Raw genomic sequence first — 8827 nt, forward strand, 5'->3', positions numbered from 1 at the left:
TTCTTGACTATTGGAAAAAAAAAAATGAAATATTTTCTTTTAAACTAGAAATGTAATGATTGGATTGCGTTGCTATGTGAATATCTACGTAGTTGATTTTTTTTATGGCCAATTTTCATTTTTTTTATATCCCTTGTGCTATTTTACTGTAAAACACAGGGTAATTTTGATCTTGTCGGAAAAAATTTCCCAATGTTCTTCAAATGCGATGGGATGAAGTTCCCTGACCCGGTCCATACCCTCAAACCCAACCCCAAGTCACAAATCCAAGGGAACTGGAGGATCCTTGACTTCTTCTCTCACCACCCAGAAAGCTTGCACATGTTCAGCTTCTTCTTTGATGATGTTGGTATTCCACAGGATTTCAGACATATGGAAGGTTCTGGTGACAACACTTGCACTCTCATCAGCTAGGCTGGGAAAGCACATGACGTGAAATTCTACTGTAGACCCACTTGTGGGGTGGGTCAAGTGTTTATTTCAATTGTTAGCCTGATAGAAATGGATTTCATTTTCTCAGGTCTATTTTCCCCTGTTCTTGACGCTTCCACCAGAAGCAATTCCTTTTTACTTTTGCCTAATGATGATGATGAATCAGTTTTGGAGTAGAATCCTTTATTAAATCTATTCCATTAGGACCAGTTCCCTTTGTGTGTGTGTGTTTGTGTGTGGTTATGCATGTACACGCCGAATATGAGAATGATGGATCCGTTCTCATTTTTAGCTAGCAACTTTGGTTTCTTAATACGCACACCGAATATGATAATGACGGATCTGTTCTCATTTTTGGCTAGCACCTGTGGTTTCTTAATACATTACATTGCTTTCATACTCACCCCTAGCAGGGAAAGAAAAATGTCTTGTATTTATCTAATTATTACTCCTATGCTGAAAACATGCTGTCATAGAGAAGAAGTGGAGAACAACTTCAAGCAGCCTAGAGAGAGATAAGATCCTTTGATCCAGCCAGGTACTGTGCTTGCACAATTCTTAATAAAGTAATAAAGATGTATGAACAGTCAAAATACTGACTTGGTTTATCTTTCTGTCTTTTATCCGTTGGTACGCAAGAGCGTTTCGTTTGTCGATGGGTGGATGCATTATCTGACCCAAGAGTCACACATGCGATCTGCAGCATCTGGATCTCTTACTGGCATCAGGTTAGACTCCACTACATTTATTTTCACTTTTGCTAGTACTTATTGACATTCTATTTTATGGAATAATAGAAGAAGAAAATGAGACCTAAAAAACTAGTTTAGAAGAAAACTTTTTTTCACCTTTTGGTTAATTAGTTAAAAATAAAAATGATGAAAATACAAAAGAAAAGCTGCTTTTAGTTGGTTCTAAGAATACCTGTCATTGACGTGAATACTGGTAACGGTGTAACTGTGTGTTGAGAAAATCTTTTACACTTTTGATACATGAGCATTAATGGATGGTTTATGGATACCCCGATGTTTAGTTTGTAACTCTCTTCTCACATCGAATCAGGATTATAAGATTTTCACTGAGCCAGACCTTTACCACTGCTTGGAGACCTTTGGCTGCTTTATGGCTGTTGATTTCAAACTGGGTTTTGACCTCTAAGTGTAAAAACTTACAGAAATTCCAGCTAAAAGTCTCCAATAAAATTAGAAACTACATCCGGTTCTATTTACTCTGTGGATTCCCCACCCCCCCCCACCCCTTCTTTTTTCCTATACTAAATATCTTTTTGCACTGGTTTGGTCTTTGTGTCCAAAAATATTTGTGATTCGTTCATGATTATTATAGGATTGTCAAGTCGGATATAAAATGTTGTGAGGTAAAGTAGAAACGAGGACAGAATGGAAACTTTTCACCTAAGATGAACAATAGTTACATAACAAAAATAAAAAAACCTGAAGTGGTAACCAAAAATTTTCAACCAGACTTCTTTAAGTGAAGAATGCCATAAGAAAATGTTTTCTTTTACTTTTCAAATAGTATCAAATTATGTTGTGCTATCGGTCTTTTCTTCTTACAGTACTTTACACAACCAGAAGGTGGGGTGAGTGTGCTCTCGGAGAAAATCTTTGAATCTTTGTCACATTTAATTAACTGTTGTTACATGAGAAGATAAATTAGTTAGGTACTGATAACTTCTCTTCTCTCTTTTGTGTTGTGGTGTGGCCACAGGCTGACAAGTCTCTAGGTCAGAAGCTTGCATTTCGCCTCAACATGAAGCCAAGCATGTGAAGCATTGTGGTGCAGAGATGGGAGGTTTTAAGAGGTGCATCATGTAAGCTTTCAGTGTTGTATTGAATAGAGACATCATGTAAGGGTTTCAAGGGTATGCTGAAAACATATGTAGAGTTGCAGACGATGGATTATGTAATAAGGTTGCTGTTCAGTATATTTTTGTTTTTTTTTGATAGGTAGGGAGGGAAGTAGGTAATAGCTAGGAGGCTCGAACTTGAGACCTCCTGGTGAGCATGCGTTTTTTGCGACCATAGCTCATCAACTGCTCTAGGCAGTTGTTGCTGTTGCTGTTCAGTATTGATACGCATCCAACCAGCAAACCTAGCACAATGTTGACTCGTGGCAAGGAACCAGAGGCGCCCAATGGGGCCAATAAACCTCAGATATTGGGATTCGGGATGGATCCAACCCCTCCTCCGCAGCAGAGTCATGACAAGACTCTACTTCGCTTAAGTACAAGGGGAAAATGTCTCCTTAGAGGACAGGAATATTCCACAGGAGATTTATGGGATACGACTCTCTGAACCGCCCCAAAACTTATCAAGATAGGAGGGCGTGTCCTAGTAGGAAGGACTCTACAAGGGCCGATCCTATAAATAGAAGGGAAAGGATCCAGCAGATGTAAGTTCACTATCTAGCTCACTATTACTCTCTTTCTACTATTGCACGGGTCTCTAACTTGCACGTCAAAGGACTATTCCTGGAGCCACCTCGGGTCCTCTACCTTCTGTGCTATTGCAGGACAGACGTCCGGTCTCCAAAGGATTCTCGAAGGCAACAAGGATGCCGTGAAAAACAAATGCAGAACTTCGGGTGTGCCTGAAAATAGCTCTTGTGTGAGCATTGTGGTTCATGGTGGGGACTGAACACACCCCAGTAGCAGAAAAATACCACATCTCAAGCAAGTGGGAAAGGCACCCAAATCTCAAGCAAACAATCAATGATGGTTGCCACTGATGGGAAAGACAAATTTGGCGGTAAACCCTTCTTCCCTTCACACCCTTCCAGCCTTGAAGAAATCATACCTAACGGCTCTGGGTTTACCTGGACCAATAAGCTAAAACTACCCAACATTATCATGGAACACCTGAACCGCTACCACTGTTCCCCTCAATGGTTTACCATTTGGCCTGATGCCATTCTGTCCTCTCTCCTTCCCATCAGGTGTGATCACATCCCACTCCTATTAGATACCTACCCCTGTAGGAAATCCTACAGGAAATTATTCCATGTTACACAAATCGAGAATGGCCTAAGCTAAAGATGGTGACAGGAACACCAAATTTTACCATGCAACCACTAAACACAACCTCAGAGTGAGAAGGATCTCATTCATTATCAATGATGAGAGAACAAGGCTCAATCATCCTCCCAAGGCTGCAGGACTCTTTGCAAAACACTTCCAATCTCTATTTACATCATCCCAGCCCCTTGATCGTGTCACTCTTTCCTACATCGCTTTTGCCCCAACCAAATTCCAATCTTGTGACTTCCCCCCTCTGAATCTGAAGTACACTATGCTATTTTTAGCATTGGAGCTCCCAAAGCTCCAGGAATCGATGATCTATCAACAATCTTTTACCAACATAGCTTGGATTTTCTTAAAGAAGACATTCTTAAGTTCACTTTTGAGTTTTTCTCTCCTAGAATTTTACACCTTGGAATCAATCATACCCTAATTATCCTCATCCCCCAAAAAGATGAGGCTTGCCCTGTGTATGATTTTAGACCCATCAGCCTTTGCAACGTTGCATTACAAAAATATGACTATTAAAATCAAACCCCTCCTCCGACTCTTCATCTCACCCTTTCAAATGGCCTTCATCAAAGGTAGGCAAATCTCTGATAACATAAACAATACTCACAAGATTTTCCATTATCTCAAAAAGAAAAAGAATGGTAAGAAGGGATTTGTTGCGATCAAAATCGATATGTCTAAACCCTATGGCAGAGTTGGGTGGGATCTCATTAGAGCTATTTTCGAGTTTTTAGTGTTTGGAGATTACCTATGTGACATCGTGCACAAACTTTTTACTTGCTCTTTCACCATCACACTCGATGGAAGTAACTTCAATCTCATTGAGCTTTCTCGTGGTCTTCGACAAGGATGCCCACTCAACCCCTATGACAAAGTTGAGTGGGATTCCATTAGAGCTATTTTCGAGTTAAGTGTGACCTCATGTTCAAACTTTTTGCTTGATTTTTCGCCATCAAACTCGATGGAACTAACTTCAATCTCATTGAGCCTTCTCATAGTCTTCAACAAGGATGCCCATACTCATCCCCTATATAGAGTGCCTCACCTGACTTTTGAATACCCACAAAGAGCTCTACCTCTATAAAGGTATCAAAATAGCGAGAGATGCCCGAATCCACCACCTTCTCTTTGCTGGTGACATTATCCTCTTCTGTCATGCATTAGTAAAAGACCTTTGCACAATCAAATGCATCCTCAACCTTTTCAAGCATTTATCGGGAAAATAATTCAACTTCTCCAAAAGTGGAATCTTCTTTAGCCCAAACACATCCCAATCTACTAAACAATTCATCTTCAACATCCTAGGTATCAAGGACCTAAACACCTCTTCCTCCCACTTAGGGACACCTCTTCCCCTCCAAATCCAAAAGATCATAACTCCAATGTGTGGTTTCCAGAGTCAATAACAAACTTGCTTCAAGGGATTGCAGGGAGAGCATTACCGATAAAGGTTGTTCTAAAACCAATCCCATCCTATCTCATATCCTGCTTCCTCTTTCCTAAATCTATTTGTAATCTGTAGACACACAATTTTCCCCCCCCCCCCCCCCCCGGCAATGATGATTTATAAAATGTGGATAAGACCTTGCTTTCAATTAGTAGAGAACTCAGCATTTCACTGACCTAGATACAGCTTAAAACCCTAAGTCAACCTTAAGCCATAATCCACCCCAAAACCCTGATCGGACCCGAAACCAGCCTGGGACCTCTACAAAAACAAATCATGCTTGATCTTGTGCACCTGATATTAGCATGCTACATATTGAAGAATTGATTTTGAGTACTCTCTGATGGTGTGGGAAAGGCATGAACAAGGATTTCCAAAATACCCTCAATTTGTAATAGTGCTCGGAAAGATGATTCCGATGGTATATGGTACGTGAAAATCAGACCATCGGATCTCGAGGAATCACTCTCGGAAGTCAGAAACCCTAATTAGGGCAAAACTGCCTAGAAAATAATCATTTTTCCCCAGGACCCGCAATATTTTGGTAGGCCCATGAGGTCCCAAATGACCATTTTGCCGTGTCCATTGCCAAAACCTATTAATAGGGTTTTTCTCCCCATTTCAAGACACACCAAGAGTTGGGGAGCTCCGAGAATTTGAGAAAAATCCTCTCTTACCTCTCGCTGCCTCCTCTCTCCTCCCTCAGCCAAAGATTCCCTTAGATTCCCTTGCCTCGATTCGCATGCCAAAACCCTGAAAAATAAAAAAATAATCCCAAAAAATTCTAAAATCCTTAGCAGCCCCCAAAGTAGGATTTAGCTATTATATAGCGTAGGGGTGAGCCATGTATCGTCTGGCTCACCACATGAGTGTGACACATGGATTCTATTGATCTTGTGGTGTGGATGGCTTAATAAATATACATCAGCGATACACCTTATCATCTTCTTATGAACAAATCCCTGAGAGATCGATGTAAGATTAAAAAGAAAAAAAAAGGGGTTATTCTGTCGGGTGGAAACTTCCTCTTTACCTTTGGCGTTCATCCCACTGTCTCCAATAGGCCATCAGCGTTCATATCACCGTCTCTAATAGGCCGCAGGTGACTTATCCTTTCTCTGTGCGATCATCATCTGGAACTGGTGAGTTCTCTGCTTCATTTATTTTTATTGCTTTGATTCAATATTTGAAGATGGGGCAAGGTTTAATTGATCATTCATTTTATGATTCGTTTGTCTCTAAGAAATAATAGTTGCAGAAGCAATGGCAGTAATTTAGCATATCTGATTTTTATGGAAGGCTATGTTACTGGTGTGTTTGTGTCTTTGGAAGGAGATGAATTGAAGATTGTTCTGCAATGTATATTCAATGGAAGAGACAGTCATAGAGTGGATCACCAGGAGAGTCAATTATTGGGCTTTAGCATATTAGCTTTTCAGGGAAGTCCCAGCTTTGTCTTTGTTCACAAATGAAAAAAATATCATTTTCCCCTCCGAGATGGAGAGTTAAACAGATTCAGAGGTAGATGTATCCTCCGTTTGGTGCAGTTTAGCTTAGTTTTGATGTCTATATATTGGGAAACATGGGCCATTCAGGGTTGTAATCAGGTCTAGCTCTGGTGCCATTAAGAGAATCTACTCAAGACCAGTGGAGGAGTGGGACTCTACTGGGGCAGAGCTTCTATCCCTTTACATGGGTTGGATTCTGCAATCAAGGAAGACTTTACTAACATTGTGGTGGAAGGAAACACAGTTGTGGTTAGTGCTTGGACTACATCTCTTGAGGACTGCCCTTGAGGATTTGCCAACATCATGAGACAAATTAAGTTCTTGGCTTCTCTAGTGAACTCCTTGTTCCAATGAAAGCCAATATAGCTAATATTTGGCAAGCCTAATGGCTAAGCAAGGTGTAGTGAGACCCTAAGTGATGCTATGGGTTCTGTTTTTCCTTCACGACATTTCACATTATACTTTTGGTTTGGTATTGGTTGGTAATTTATGGACACAAACACATATGTCGAGGATCACTTGCTCAATAACTGACATCTTCTTAGAATCCTTAAATGGCTAATGTGGGAGGATGAAAGATACAATACTTCCCCATTTTATCCAAGGCAATAGAGATTCTGATTTCCTAGTTTCCCCTCATAAAAAAGATTTGGGATCATCTATCTCTTCTAATGAATCATTGAGTCTTCAAGCCCTTGGAATCTGGTCCAACTCAGGAAATAAAAGTGGAGAAGATAATATGGCTGAGACCTAGAGGTGGGGTGGGGGGTTCCATGATTGTTTGTGTTTTAACTTCTAATAAAATTGAAACAGGAATGGAGGTCATGTGTTGTGTGTCTGGTCATGTTTCAATTCAAAGTATTTGTTGAACTTATTTACATGTCCCTTTGCCTTTTTTTTTTTTTTTTTTTGGGGGTGCGGGGGGCTGTTTCTAATTCCATCTAGAAATTAGATTAGTTTCATGCTTATGAATAGGGCAGAATGGTGGAGCTTTATTGTTATTTTTCAACTTCAACATCAAATGGATTTCCTTTTTTTTTTTTTTTAATGTTGTAATAGCCATAGCTATGCCTATTTCAATTGTGTCTTGTTGTTTACCGATTTATTTCTATTGTTTTTCGATTGATTGGATTATTCTTGAGTAAATTATTTCCTTTAGTAGTGGTTGTGCAGTGCCCATAGATTCTTCTCTGTCCATGTCAATACACTGGCTTCTGATTATTTTTTTTTTTTAACTAATTTTGTTTGTTGTTATTTTCACAAACTTGATTGAGATTGAGGTTTGGGATTTTTATTTTATAAGGATAGTTATCTAAACAGTATCAAAATTGTAGGTAATACCATGGGAGATCAAAAAATAGCTTTGGATGTTGAGATTGAGCCTCCGGTCGGTATGATATTTAATTCAGAGATCAAGGATTATAAATTCTATAATTCCTATAGGGGAAGGATGGGTTTCAGTATGAGGAGAGACTATGCACATTAGAGCAGAAATAATAAGCCAATCCTAACTTCAAGGAAATTCGCATGTAGTAAACAAGGTTTGAGGAAAAAAGACAAACGTGATGTTGACACAAAGATACCGAGAGCAGAGACAAGAACTAATTGTAATGCACGGATGGGAATTGTGCGTGTTGATAATGGACAATATCAATGTAATATGTTTACTAAAGAGCATAATTATCCCCTACATTTACCGACTACCTTGCACATGATGTGGTCACAATGGAAAGTTTCAGATTCCCATTTGATAGAGATTGATTTAGCTTATGATTCTGGAATAAAACCTAAGGCCATATTTGAGTACATGAGCAGGCAAGCAGATGGAAAAGAAAACATTGGGTTTACCAAAAAGATCAATAGAATCACTTCCGAAAAAAACATCAGCGTGACTTATCTTATGGAGAAGTTGGTAGTTTGTTGATGTAATTTGAAAAACAAATAAGGAGAAACCCTTCTTTTACATATCCATCACAGTTGGATAGTGAGGAGCAGATAAAAAATATATTATAGATAGATCCGAAAATGTTAATAAATTATGCTCATTTTGGTGATGTAGTTAGCTTTGATACGACATTTTGTACTAACAAAGAATATAGGCCATTCGGTGTATTTACTGGATTTAATCACCATAGAGGTATAGAGCAAGCTCACGCTCTAACTGTGTTCTTGTGGACTTCAAAACATCCTGCAGATTAGGCCAAAGCATGAATGATCAGGAAAGAAAAATTACATAACCCAATCATACAAAATTGGCACCATCAAGTTGGTGGCACACTTACATTGAATTCCATGTAAGTAGCACGCTTTGCAAGCCATTGGGCATCCATCATCTCAAACGCGACACAAAAAAGATTATCAAAAGCCATTTCATCTTCTCTTAGAAAATCT

At 39.3% G+C, this 8827-nt stretch overlaps 1 long non-coding RNA gene across 1 annotated transcript; it reads left to right on the plus strand.

Moving 5' to 3' along the window:
• The first annotated feature begins 969 nt into the window (after positions 1-969).
• Positions 970-2377, plus strand: LOC122063924. The gene is made up of 2 exons (XR_006135515.1): positions 970-1160; positions 2161-2377. It is a non-coding gene; the product is annotated as an uncharacterized LOC122063924 (long non-coding RNA).
• Positions 2378-8827: the final 6450 nt, after the last annotated feature.

Source organism: Macadamia integrifolia, unplaced genomic scaffold (assembly GCF_013358625.1).
Source record: "Macadamia integrifolia cultivar HAES 741 unplaced genomic scaffold, SCU_Mint_v3 scaffold1494, whole genome shotgun sequence".
NCBI lineage: Eukaryota > Viridiplantae > Streptophyta > Magnoliopsida > Proteales > Proteaceae > Macadamia > Macadamia integrifolia.